This window comes from Lolium rigidum, chromosome 7 (assembly GCF_022539505.1).
Source record: "Lolium rigidum isolate FL_2022 chromosome 7, APGP_CSIRO_Lrig_0.1, whole genome shotgun sequence".
Taxonomy (NCBI): domain Eukaryota; kingdom Viridiplantae; phylum Streptophyta; class Magnoliopsida; order Poales; family Poaceae; genus Lolium; species Lolium rigidum.
In genome coordinates this window covers 44,492,790-44,507,975 of record NC_061514.1, presented here as the reverse complement: position 1 = coordinate 44,507,975, position 15,186 = coordinate 44,492,790, and positions in this window count along the sequence as shown.

Below are 15,186 nucleotides of genomic sequence, written 5' to 3'. Positions count from 1 at the left end.
AGTGGAAAAATACATGATGATGTATGTGGTTCATCGGGCATAGTTGTGTGCGGGAGATTCTTCTACTTCATGAAAACTTTCAACAATGAATTGAGTATATATATGTGGATATATTCAATAAGGAAGAAGTTTGAAACATTTGAATGGATTCAAATAAATTTCAGCATGAAGTGGAAATCATCGTAATAGAAAAGTCAAATATCTATGATTGGATCATGGTGGAAATATTTGAATTACGAGTTTTAGCGAACATCTAAGAGAGTTATGAAATTGTTCTACAACTCACATTTCTTGGAGTATCATAATGATGATATAGTATTCAAGATATGTATCCAAACCTTGTTGGATTAATGATGAGATAAAAATATTATGACGCCATTATATTTTTGTGGATTATGCTTTAGTGACTACCGCTTTTACACTAAATAGAGCATCATCATGATCCGTTGAAATGACACCATACGAGTTATGGCATAGGTAAGAAACCTGATAGTCTTTTCTTAAATTTGGGTAAGCATAGCATAAGTAAATAAGTTTACAACCAAAATCGGATGAATGTCTTTGTTGGTTATCCCAGAGATTTGATTGGGAATTCTTCCCACGAGACAAAGACAAAAGTGTTTGTCAATGTTTCTTATTTCCGAGAAATTGTTTCTAGTGAAGTATTTGAGTGGGAGGACAATATAATTTGATAAGGTTTATGAACCTGAGCATAATGATCAGAGTAGCGCAGCATCGGAATTGGTTTCGGAAGCGGCCACAACGATCATGGCTCCCATGACTACAAAGTGTTTTATTCATGGAGATCGAAGTACATATTGAACCTTGTAGGTATGGTTTACTTTGTGATCAAATAAATGATTTGTGGACAAAGGATTGATTTTGAACAATGATAAACCAACTACAAACAAAGAAGTTATGATGGGCCCTGACTCCATTAAAATGGCCATGCGCCATGAAATCCATAATAGATGAATACTTTTTGAAAGTAAATGGATCTATAGACTTGGATGAAATATCCTTGAAGAAGCTCGACTTGTCGAAAAATTGTTTACGACAAAGTTCAAAGAGTTGACTACGATAAGATTAGATCTTCCGTAGAAATGCTTATAGTCTATATGGATTATTCTAGTAGGATGGCAAAATACATTACTTATCAGAAGTATGTATTAAAGGTGTATACAAAATACAACCAAGAGTTTTGCTGGGTCCGTGGAATATTAGATAGGTATACAAACTTCAATTTGATGAAGTGAGTATCGCGGAGTTTGAATCTTCACCGAGATGAAATAGTCAAAGAGTTTTTGATTTCATCGAAGACGATGAAGAGGCTTGCATTTGCAAGAAATTAAGTGGGAGCGCTAAGACATATTTATAATACTTTATGTAGGTGACATATAGTTGGTTATAAATAATGTAATTATATACTTGATTAAAAAGGTTTCATTGAGAAATTAACTTCAATGAAAAGATATGGATCGAAACAAATTTAGTGTCAAGATCTATGAAGAAAGATTGAAACACAAAATAAGTTTAAGTCAAAGTACATAGAATGGATATTGAAATAGTTCAATATAGAAATATTAAGAAGATGTTCTTGTCATGTGAAGTTTTAACAAGACTTGAGTGTATCGACACTCAATGAGTAAAAACACATGAGTGATTATAGATCACGAATAATATGTACACAATCAGATATCCTATGCTCTAAGAGTGTTATGAGCATGATTCATGTGATGATCACTCGAAAAATAGTAAGAATATTCTTGAGTACTTAAGAAGAACCAAGTATATATATATAGTTTTATATGGAGAAATGACAAAACAAATCGCTGTAAGGTGTTGCACCGATACTAATTTTGTCACATATGAAAATAAAATTTCAAATCTCAAATTAGACTAAGTGTTGTTTAAAAGGTAGCACAATGAGCTAGAAGTTGTCTATGCTAGATTTAGAAGAGTTCTAAATATTGTGACGGATTCTACAAAAGAAGGCGAGTATGTCATTGTTTTGACAATGACAAAGGATGTTAAGTCAAGAAGTTCTTTGAGAACTTGGTGTAGTTCCGATAGTGTCAGAACTTTGAAGCTATATTGTGTGTGACAATATTAGTGACATATTTCAGACCGCGGAATTAAGGTTCCACCAGAAGACCAAACATATTTAATGCCGACTCATTTGGAAATGAGTGATGCATTGAGACGCAAATGAATTACAAAATACATACGTTTCTGAACGTGTCGGATCCGTTGACTAAAACCTCTCCAGTAAGCAAAACATGATAAAGCACCGGAAGACCAAGGTGTTATATCTTTACAAATGTAAACTAGATTATTGACTCTAGTGCAAGTGGGAGAGTGAAGGAGATATGCCCTAGAGGCAATAATAAAGTGGTTATTATTTATATCTTTATGTTTATGATAAATGTTTATATATCATGTTATAATTGTATTAACCGAAACATTAGTACATGTGTGATATGTAGACAAACAAGAAGTCCCTAGTATGCCTCTTAAACTAGCTTGTTGATTAATGGATGATTAGTTTCATAATCATGAACATTGGATGTTATTAATAACAAGGTTATATCATTATATGAATGATGTAATGGACACACCCAATTAAGCGTAGCATAAGATCTCGTCATTAAGTTATTTGCTATAAGCTTTCGATACATAGTTACCTAGTCCTTATGACCATGAGATCATATAAATCACTTATACCGGAAAGGTACTTTGATTACATCAAACACCACTGCGTAAATGGGTGGCTATAAAGGTGGGATTAAGTATCCGGAAAGTATGAGTTGAAGCATATGGATCAACGAGTGGGATTTGTCCATCCCGATGACGGATAGCTATACTCCGGGCCCTCTCGGTGGAATGTCGTCTAATGTCTTGCAAGCATATGAATAAGTTCATAAGAGACCACATACCACGGTACGAGTAAAGAGTACTTGTCGAGACGAGGTTGAACAAGGTATAAAGTGATACCGAAGATCAAACCTCGGACAAGTAAAATATCGCGTGACAAAGGGAATTGGTATTATATGTGAATGGTTCATTCGATCACTAAAGTCATCGTTGAATATGTGGGAGCCATTATGGATCTCCAGATCCCGCTATTGGTTATTGGTCGGAGTGAGTACTCAACCATGTCCGCATAGTTCACGAACCGTAGGGTGACACACTTAAAGTTGGATGTTGAAATGGTAGAAATTGAATATGGAATGGAGTTCGAATATTTGTTCGGAGTCCCGGATGAGATCCAGGACATCACGAGGAGTTCCGGAATGGTCCGGAGAATAAGATTCATATATAGGATGTCATTTTATGTGAATTAAAATGTCGCGGAAGGTTCTATGGAAGGTTCTAGAAGGTTCTAGAAAAGTCCGGAAGAAACCACCAAGGAAGGTGGAGTCCACATGGGACTCCACCTCCATGGCCGGCCAACCCTAGTGGGGGAGGAGTCCCAAGTGGACTCCCCCTTAGGGGGCCGGCCACACCCCCATATGGGAGGTGGAAATCCCACCTTTGGTGGGAGTCCTAGCTTGGCTAGGTTTCCCCTTCTTATGGGAAGTTTTTGGTTCGGGTCTTATTCGAAGACTTGGAGACCAACTCTTGGGAATCCACCTATATAATGAGGGGCCAAGGGAGGGGGCCGGCCACCCCAAGACCACAAGCTGGCCGCCCCCCTTGAAGTGGCCGGCCACCCCTCCCAAACCCTAGCCGCCCCCCTCCTCCATATCTCCCGCGTAGCTTAGCGAAGCTCCGCCGGACTTCTCCACCGCCACCGACACCACGCCGTCGTGTTGTCGGATTCAAGAGGAGCTACTACTTCCGCTGCCCGCTGGAACGGGGAGGTGGATGTCGTCTTCATCAACACCGAACGTGTGACCGAGTACGGAGGTGCTGCCCGATTGTGGCACCGTGATCAAGATCTTCTACGCGCTTTTGCAAGCGGCAAGTGATCGTCTACCGCAGCAATAAGAGCCTTCTCTTATAGGCTTTGGAATCTCTTCAAGGGTTAGTCTTGATCATCCCCTCGTTGCTCCCATCTTCTAGATTGCATCTTGGCTTGGATTGCGTGTTCGCGGTAGGAAATTTTTTGTTTTCTATGCAACGTTATCCTTTAGTTAGGCCTTACAAAGGGTTGGAGGATCCAGCGGCACGTAGGGTGTCGTTTGCTAGTCCTAGACAGGATGTTCCGGGGATCAACCTCGTGTTGGTTTTTAGGCCCTATCTAGGATCGGCTTACGATCACCGTGCGTGGCCGCGAGGCCCAATCGTGAGTAGGATGATCCGATTATGCGGTGAAAACCCCAGATCGTCGTAGATCGTTTTAGCTTTATCTTGATCAAGCAGGACCACCATATATTCGTGCACCTCGTACGAATCATGGGTGGATCGGCTCCTTGAGCCGATTCACGGGATAACCCGAGAGCCGATCGAGGCTCGTATTTAATGTTTACGTGTATGCCATGCAGGAAACTAAGCGAGGCATCTCCATCACCTTCCTGACCAGGTATAGGTCAGCTGGCACGCCCTTGCATCAGCATCGGACGTGCGTGCCGGAATCTGTACGGGCCGTCGCTCGGAGGGACCAGGGCCAGCCGCAGCCCTAAGTTGTTCCCGGCTCACCTGTGTTTCCCGTCGCTGCTCGCCAGTGGGTTTTTGACCGCAACAAACCTTTAAACCAAAACCCATGCCATGTGTGTCCACTATGACTACCTATTATGTGGTATTTCCTGCCACTCCAAGTAAATACTTCATGTGCTACCTTTAAACAATTCAAAACTTTATTACTCCTTATTTGTGTCAATGTTCTATAGCTCATGAGGAAGTATGTGGTGTTTATCTTTCAATCTTGTTGGGCAACTTTTACCAATGGACTAGTGGCTTCATCCACTTATCCAATAACTTTGCAAAAAGAGCTGGCAATGGGATTCCCAGTCCCAAACTAATTAACCAAAATAGACACTCCTCCATGGTATGTGAATGTTGGACGGCACCCGAAGGATTCGGTTAGCCATGGATTGAGAAAGCAAAGGTGGGGAGGAGTGTCATCTAAAATAAAACTAAAATAAAAAGACACTCCTTCATGGTATGAGATTGTTGGCAGGCACCCGAGGATTCGGTTAGCCATGGTTTGTGAAAGCAAAGGTTGGAAGGAGTGTCAACCAAAAATAAAACTTTATGGGAGCCGCTCTTTGAGAGTTTGTCTGGCAAGGGGGTTAGAGTACCCGCTACCAATCGTTGACAACAACAAACACCCCTCAAAACTTTACTTTTATGCTCTCTATATGATTTCAAAACTTGAAAAGCTCTAGCACATGATTTAATCCCTGCTTCCCTCTGCGAAGGGCCTGTCTTTTACTTTATGTTGAGTCAGTACACCTATTTCCCTCCATATCAAGCAAGCATTTGAGTTGTTGTGATCAAACTTTTATATTGTGATTTGCTTCATCATGTCTTTTATTCTTCCTTGTTTAGTACAAGTTTTATCTGAATGAATATAGCTTTGAAAGTTATCAATGATTATTATGATTGAGTATGCAAGATGAGCCACATAAGCTTTAATATGAGAGCGCTGCTCAATAGATAAGTATAATCTGTTAACTGTTCTCCGACCAAGAACAAAGTTTGCCATCACCAATTATGATTTCTTATGCACCTTTATTTGTGATTACCTTATACTTGTTTCAAGTTGAGTCATATGAGGAAGTTGTTTACTAGAATGTCTTGTGTGAATGAACATGATGCTTCTTGTCCGTATTTGATTTATCGACTCTTCACTCCATAAACATGTGGTCTTGTTTACCGAGTTCAGTTTCGCTTGGGGACAAGCGAGGTCTAAGCTTGGGGGGAGTTGATACGTCCAATTTGCATCACTATTTTATATCATAATTTGCTGTTATTCATTGATATATTTCATATTTGGAGATAATACTTATGTTATTTCATCTATTTTGCATGTTTCATGATTATTGGAGGACCGCGCACCGGAGCCAGGATTCTGCTAGAAAAAGCATCGTCAGAACGCAATATTTCGGAAGATCAACAATTGATGGGAATTACACGAAAACTCCTATTTTTCCAGATGACGAAGGGAGCCAGAAGGGGGAGCTGAGGAGGGCCGCCATGGGCCCCCCTCACAGGCCGGCGCGGGCCCTGCCCTAGCCGCGCCGCCCTGTGAGGAGGGGGCCCACATCCCCCTCTCGCCTCCTTTTCTTCGCGTACGCCTTCGTCCCGAAAACCTAAGCCAGAGGGGTACGTCGAACAGAGCCACAGCCGCCTCTGCGGGGCGGAGAACACCAGAGAGAAAAGAGCTCTCCGGCGGGCAGGAATCCGCCGGGGAAATTCCCTCCCGGAGGGGAAAATCGACGCCATCGTCACCGCCATCGAGCTGGACATCATCTCCATCACCATCACCATCATCTTCATCATCATCACCGCCGTCTCCACCGCTGCACCTCGTCACCGATGTAGCAATTTGGGTTTGATCTTGATTGTTTGATAGGGGAAACTCTCCCGGTGTTGATTTCTACTTGTTATTGATGCTATTGAGTGAAACCGTTGAACCAAGGTTTATGTTCAGATTGTCATTCATTATCATATCACCTCTGATCATGTTCCATATGATGTCTTGTGAGTAGTTCGTTTAGTTCTTGAGGACATGGGTGAAGTCTAAATGTTAGTAGTGAAGTATGGTTGAGTAATATTCAATGTTATGATATTTAAGTTGTGGTGTTATTCTTCTAGTGGTGTCGTGTGAACGTCGACTACACGACACTTCACCTTTATGGGCCTAGGGGAATGCATCTTGTACTCGTTTGCCAATTGCGGGGTTGCCGGAGTGACAGAAACCTAAGCCCCCGTTGGTATATCGATGCAGGAGGGATCGCAAGATCTCAGAGTTTAAGGCTATGGTTAGATTTATCTTAATTACTTTCTTGTAGTTGCGGATGCTTGCAAGGGGTATAATCACAAGTATGTGTTAGTCCTAGGAAGGGCGGTACATTAGCATAGGTTCACCCACACAACACTTATCAAAACAATGAAGATTAATTAGCCGTATGTAGCGAAAGCACTAGACTAAAATCCCGTGTGTCCTCAAGAACGTTTGGTCATTATAAGTAAACAAACCGGCTTGTCCTTTGTGCTAAAAAGGATTGGGCCACTCGCTGCAATTGTTACTCTCGCACTTTACTTACTCGTACTTTATTCATCCGTTACATCAAAACCCCCCGAATACTTGTCTGTGAGCATTTACAGTGAATCCTTCATCAAAACTGCTTGTCAACACCTTCTGCTCCTCGTTGGGATCGACATTCTTACTTATCGAAGATACTACGATACACTCCCTATACTTGTGGGTCACCAGGCGCCAGATTGAAGAATCTGGGAAATACTTTGCTTTAAGACTAAGTGTAGATGATCTTGAGTATTTTGGGAAATGCGCCAGGCTGACATGAGAATAAGACTTTGGTTTACTGCCTGTAGGTTCCTCACACCCAAGCCACCCTCTTTCTTTGGCGCACAGATGTCCTTCCAAGCTTTCAAGCAAAGACTACGAGTTGTTGCTTCCTCTCTGATGTCAGTCCACCAAAAGGTTCTAATGATGGCTGTAAGCTTTGAAATGAATTTTTTTGAGAAGAGAATGTTGGACATATAATAAACAGGGATAGAGGAGAAGACTGATTTTATAAGTTCTAGGCGAGCAGCATGAGATAATTTGTCAGCCTTATAGGTACTAAGCTTGGACTTAAATTTGTCAAGAACAAAGTTATAAGCCGAAGCTACTGTTTTTGCCGGGAGAATAAGAGGATGACCTAGATGAATAAACGAAGCATCCATTTCTTGAATAGGGAATATATTCTTAATAGCTTCCACATTACTGGGATGTGTATACTTACTGAAAAGAACACCAGATTTGGACCAATTTGGTGTTTTACCAGAGATGGTGCAAAAAGTATCAAGAATTTGCTTCATGATAGTAGCTTCCTGCAGTGAGGCTTTGCCACAAAGTAGAAGGTCATCTGCGAAAAGAAGTGAATGAATGGGAGGACAATTTGGTCCCAGTACAACGCCTTCTAGAAGATTGTGAGACATAGCTTCCTGAAGCTGAATAGATAATTCATTTATGACTAGTACAAAAAGATATGGTGAAAGAGGACATCCTTGTCGTATGCCTCTATCACTTCAAAAATTTGTGAATGGCTGGCCATTAATAATAACAGAAAATGTTGGAGAGGAGATACAAGCATGTACCAAATTAATGAAATGACCATGTAACCCCTTACGAGAAAGGGCCGCCACAATAAAGTTCCATTCAAGGCGATCAAAAGGTTTGGCCAAATCAATTTTCAACATAAAAGATTCATGCTTCCAGGATGAAAGAGCAAAAGAATGAGTGATTTCTTGGCCAATGATGATATTATTACTAATGCGACGCCCTTCAATGAAGGCTGCTGTGAAGGATGAATATAATCTGGAAGATGAGTTTTAAGTCTATTTGCAAGAGTTTTAGCAATAAGTTTGTAGACCACATTGCAAAGACTGATCGGTCTATAATCAGCAGGCACAAGAGAGACAAGTTTTTTTTAGGGATTAGGACTATGTGAGTATCATTTATATGAGGTGGCATAACTCCTGATTGATATAAAGAATGTACCAGATTTGTTACGTCGTCGCCTATTAAATCCCAAGTCGCTATGTAAAATTCAACATTAAACCCATCAGGCCCTGGAGATGCATTTCTCTTCATGTCCTGCAAGGTGTCCCACAGCTCCTGCTTATCTGGAATAGAATAAGTAAAATTAGCTTGACTAGACTGAGGAAGTTGCGCATCAATAAAAGGTCTGCCATAGTTGATATTTGAAGATGCAAAAATATGCCGAAAGTAATTCACAAAGGTGTTGCCAATTTGTTTCGGCATGTAAAGAACATTATTATACTCATCTTTAATGGAGACTATGGTATTTCTTCTTCTACGCTTTAGAATTGATGAAGAAACTTGTATTCCGGTCTCCATCTTTAATCCACTGCTTCTTTGCCCTCTGCATGTAATAATCTGTTAGTTTTGAGTGCTTGATCTTGCAGATTATTGGGGTGCTCTTGTATTTGAGATTGTATCTGTTGTATCTGCTTCTCCAAATCTGTAATCTCTTACTGCAAGGGCTTCTTTTTCCTGCACCAAATTTTCAGAGCTCCAGCCAGATTGTTAGTTCTCTGAGAAAAAGATTTACTGGAGGTTTTTTTCCAAGCCTCTTTGGCATAATTTTGGAAATCTTGTTCTTTTAACCACCAATTTTCAAACTTAAAAGAACGCTTCACTATCCGAACCTGACCATCAGTAGAGAGCAAAATAGGAGCATGGTCACTGATTGTGTACATTAAAGGCATATGATAAACATTTGTCACCGGGAAAGAAGCACACCATTCTGCATTAACTAAACAACGATCTAGACTTTCATAAAGCGGTTTGGAGGAAAAGCGCTTATTTGTCCAGGTATAAGCTGGCCCACTATAACCCAGATCAAAGAAGCCACAGTTTTTAACCAAAGAATGAAAAAAAATTAAACGAGAACGATTGGTAATAGGAGAACTTTTATCCATATCATACAAAAGCTCATTCATATCACCCATGCATAGTATTGGCAGATTAGCATTGTCATACACAAAAGAGGCAATCTGCTCCCAGATTAAACTAGTTTGGCGATGATAGGGATCACCATAGATACATATAAGACCCAACTTAAGGTTGGATGCCTTAATAGTAGCAGCTAAGATAAGGTAAAAGCTGAAATTCTGAACAAACACCTAAATCTCATCATTCCACATCAACCAAAGACCACCAGCTCTTCTTCTCGAAGGCACTACAAAACCATCAGATATATTAAAACGACTACCAAGATCAGCAGATTTGACTTTTGAAGATTTAATTTCAGAGACAAAAATTACTTGTGGGTTGGTGGAGTGCATCATTCGGGCAAGATAAGTCATCTTTGAACTACCAAGGCTCTTGCCCATGCCCTGGCAATTCCATCCTAGGGTCCTGTTGCGGTCAAAACCCACCGGCGGGCAGCGACGGGCAACACAGTAGAGCCGGGAACAACTTAGGGCTGCGGCTGGCCCTGGTCCCTCCGAGCGACGGCCCGCAAAGCCTCTGGTACACACGTCCGATGCCGATGCAAGGGCGTGCCACCCGACCTATACCCGGTCGGGAAGGTGATGGAGATGCCTCGCTTAGTTTCTGCATGGCATACACGTAAACATTAAATACGAGCCTCGATCGGCCGCCGAGTTGTCCTGTGAATCGGCTCAAGGAGCCGATCCACCCATGATTCGTACGAGGTGCACGAATATATGGTGGTCCTGCTTGATCAAGATAAAGCTAACGCGATCTACGACGATCTGGGGTTTTCACCGCATAATCGGATCATCCTACTCACGATTGGGCCTCGCGGCCACGCACGGTGATCGTAAGCCGATCCTAGACAAGGCCTAAAAACCAACACGAGGTTGATCCCCGGAACATCCTGTCTAGGACTAGCAAACGACACCCTGCGTGCCGCTGGATCCTCCAACCCTTTGTAAGGCCTAACTATTGCAGATATTAAACTAATCCTTGAAGAACAAGGAGCAACCGTAACGGATCGGATCTACTAAATAAAGATCAAGCGGGGTGCCGCCCCCACACCTAAGATAGGTGTGAGGGCGGCTAGATATGCAAGGGTTGCACTACGATAGCATATGATACGAAGAACAATGCTAACCCTAACATATCTAAGATAACTACGTTGCTCGCCATCAAAAAGGCTTCGATGACGAGCAACGCGTGAACAACATAAAGCTTAGTCCTGCCTAGATCGCAAGATGCGATCTAGGCAGCATGATGCTTACCGGTAGAAACCCTCGAGACGAAGGAGTTGGCGATGCGCCGAGATTGATTTGTGGTTGAACGTTGGTTGTTGTTTATTCCATAAACCCTAGATACATATTTATAGTCCAGGGGACTTTCTAATTTAGGCGTGCACCTAACCGTGCACGGGTAAAACTCTATCTCTTAATCTAAGATGCAATCTACTATATTACAGATACACGGGCACGCTAGCCCAAACGTTGTGCATAAGGCTGATTCACGTATATTCTTCCATGTATAATCTTCAAGCCCATCTTGATCGCGGCCCACCTCTGACTTGGTCAAATTCTGGTGATAACAGGTCCTCATGGCGCCCGTGGCACCTTAAGGGCTGGTGCCAGTGCCCCTCGATCCATGTCCATGTCATCAGCAGAGTTTGCAATATTTTCCTTTATGTGAACTCCCGGATTAACCACTTGATGAGGTGATATAGCTGCATTCAAACATGATTCTCTAGTCTGGCTAATAATCTCATGTGCTCTAGTCTCTCTCTGAATCTCTTGCTGTGGTAGGTTAGTGGATTTCTTTGTTTGATGAGGATGTATCAGTTCCGAGCTCGGCATGGGCCTTTTGGGAGGCATTCTGGTCTGTGGAAAAATAGTAGGGATGGGAGGCGGGGCATATGCGGCATAGTGCTGAGGAGAGATTAAAGGATCATGCTCCATCGCAGATTGCCTCTGATGAGAAGTTGGTACAACGATGGATTTCCTTCTATCTGCTTCCCTTTCCCTTTTGGATCTTCAGCAAAAAGTTTCTGAAGTTTTGCAAGCACTGGATTGACTGTTGCCTGTGATCCAGTAGTTGTAAAAAAGCAGTTCGCTGAAGGGCTTCTGCTGGGATGAGACTCTCATCTATAGTCCATTCACCAAGTCTTTGAGCTGGAAAATCATGAACAGATAGCCCTTTTCTGGATCTTTCCTTTAGCATGCTTGTTCGAATAGGACATTGTTGCACAGTGTGGAACATAATACCACAAAACATACAGATTCTCTTAATTCTCTCATAGTGCAAATATTCTCTCATAGTGCAAAAAGGTAATGTCTGCAGATTTATCTGGGTAAATAACTTTGATTTTGTCTTTCACTGGAGCATTTACCTTCAATTTTGCAACTCCCCAGATATAGTTTTGTCTAGCATGCAGCATATTATCTTGTAAAATGTGATATTCAGAAGCAGTACCGACTTGGTTCAGAATATCAGTAAGCAAGCGAAAAGATCTGAACAGTCTAGGTATGCCATAGGCTCTAATTGTGACAAAGATGTAATCAAACTTATAGTCTTCGCTTGAATTAACATCATCATACAGATCAAACCATTCAAAAAGTAGAATGTCTGATCCAACTGCCCAAGGCTGACTAGTGTAAACGGACATCATATCATCATAGGTTGTGAAGTGGGCCAAAAATACAGTACTTGAAACCTGAGAGATGGCATAGTATTTATTCCTCCAAGCATTAGTCATTGATTGTTGTAAAACATGTCTAGTGATATTTCTTGGAGTGCCTCCCGTGCATGCTATTTTCATTAGCAAGCAGAAAGAGAAATCCAGTTCTTCCTCTTTACTAATCTGATCTACTTGCACTGAACTCAATCCTTGCTCTGATAAAATCATTGCCTTAAGATTCAAAGCCAGATCTGGCATACCTGCCGCTTCAGCCTGAAGCTGTTGAATCGTATCTTGACCTTCTTCCTCTGAATGCTTTTCCTCTATATCTCCTTTTAGGAATTTTTGCTGCTGAAGAGATTGGTGAGAAGCCAGTTGGGAGGGAGGGGATGGCTGCTGGTGGGTCGATTCCTTACTTTTTTTTTTGAAAAGGGAAAAACCCAGCTTCTGCATCGTGGTGATGCACACAGCCTTTTATTAAAAACAGTAGTCTTTGTTCAGTACTTATTACATCTCAAGGATCGCGTAAAGTCGATACAAGAATCAACCAGCGAAAAAAGGAGAACAACATGAATCGACTAAGCATCCTCTAGTCGACTAATATGCTGCCAGCCAGCCCGGCACAAGATATCCTGAGCGACCATCCGGAGCCATGTGCATCCGAAGCCATGACATCCCGCTGCTCCGGTGGTGATAGGAGAGCCCAAAGTTGGATCCAATGCACCATGGAGAAGATAACTCTGTAAAAAATTGAAATTTTTCTTGTTGTTAAAGATTATATCATTGCGGCATCTCCATATTGACCAACATAAGGCTGATACACCAATGCGAATTAAAGCCTTGGATTGTTTGTCAACTCCATTTAACCAATTTCCAAACAAATTTATAATATTGGTTGGCGGAGGGAGATTATGAGTAAAATTAACAGTTCGCCAAATTAATTTAGCAAAAGGGCATGTTAAGAATAAGTGTTCTACCATCTCTTGCTCTCCACAAAAAAACACATTTAGTACACCCAATCCATTGTCTCTTTGCTAAATTATCTTTTATCAAAAGCACCTTATTACTCAACCACATAAAAATTTTGATTTCCAGGGGGATTTTCATTTTCCAAAGATATTTCCGCAAGTATGGTGTATGATCATTCATAAGATCCTCATACATAGATTTGACTGTAAACAACCTACTAGTTGTTAGTTTCCACATAAAACAGTCCGGTTCATCATTTAAATTTACCATCATTAATCTTTGGCATAAGTGTAACCATGATGTCCACTTATTACCAGATAGCACCCGTCTGAAGCTAATGTTCAGCGGTGTTTGTGCCAACACATGAGCCACTAACACATTTTTATGGTTCACAATATTATATAAGGATGGGTCGATTCCTTACTTCCTCCCTCTAGTTGCTTTCCTTCCATGAGGATACTTATCGATCGTAGCTGCAGGAAATGGTGGGTCGAGACAGAGAGGGTTGGGGAAATGAAGTTGGATTGGATTGACTGTGGAGAGCTTTGAATTAGAGTGGGAATAGAGGATTGGAATCGGTGGAGAGGCTGAGGATTTTTAGATCGGCATATCGCCAGTCGCCATGGAGGCAGGCAAGGCTTCAGGAGAGATTGACGTCACATACAGGATCCAATCCCGGGGGAGACGAAGTTATCACCCCAGGAGGAAGCGGTGGAAACCGGCGGCCGGAGTGCTCGCCGGGCGATGTCTTTGGTGGAAGTTTCTAGTTCGGCCTGGGAGTCGCCCGCGTGTCCGAGCTTGTGTATATATGAGACCTCCGCATCGCTGCGAGAACTCACCACTCATTCACCTCCAACTAAAGTCAAGCAACAAGTTCGCCGTCGGATTGGGGATTTCTCGCCCTCCGCCGGCCGCTCAGGCGGCGGGAGGTCGGGGAATCCCCGATTCGCGGTTGTACATATGTGTAGGATCCCCTAGGGTTTCGCTCGTCGGCGTAGAGGAGGTGGTGGTGCCGGCGATGCGGTTGTTGGTGACGGTGCTTTGCCCCTTCGGTGGTGGCGCTTCTCGGAGTTCCGCCGCCCAGCACGCGTCTCCCTCGAGCTCGGCAATCCTCGGATCGAGCGGGCTCTCTGTCCCCTGTCCAGATCGGAGGCGGCCGATCTGGTTGCTGTTGAAGATGGAGGTGAAGGTGTTTTGGAGCTTCACGAAGTTGACGTCGACACTGGGTGCAGGTCTTCACGGGCCGCTGTCCGGCGACTTCCCGGCCGCGAGGGGGTTGCTCCCAATCCAAGCAAGAAGTGGAGCAATGGCGGATCCGGCGCGCCGTCGGCTCGTCCTCGTCGTTGTTGACTTCGAAGTCCAGAGGGGCTTGGTTGTATTTTTGTTGTTTCTTGTGGACCTCTCTGTAAGACTGTTGCTCTAATATATTTTCCCTTCCCGCAAAAAAAAAAAAAAAAAAAAAGTCAAGCAACAAGCAGCTACGCACTTACGTGGTTCAGATTTCAGAGAGGTAGCAGGCTAGCAGCTAGTGTGCACTCGGTTCAGTTCCACCACTATCTCACCCATGGCCAACTTCGCCGCCCAGCTCAAGGACAGGTTCCTCGGCCTCGTCGACCGCGTCACCGGCTGCGGCCGCGGCCGCGCCGGAGTGAAGGAGGAGGCCACCGGTACCACCAAGTCGGCACCGGTCGTGCAAGAGGGTACATATATGTACATTCTGTCCAAATTTTCTTCATTGTTTCTGCAGTACTCCTAGAGTTGTAGACTTGTAGCTAGTTAACTAACGGACTCACCGTACTTCTACTCGCTTACTCTTGCAGCGTGTTGAGATTCGGGCAAGAGGTCCCAATGTGTCAGGAGGATCCGGGGCTGGAGTCAACTAGAAACCAGTGTGATTCTCGTCACTGCC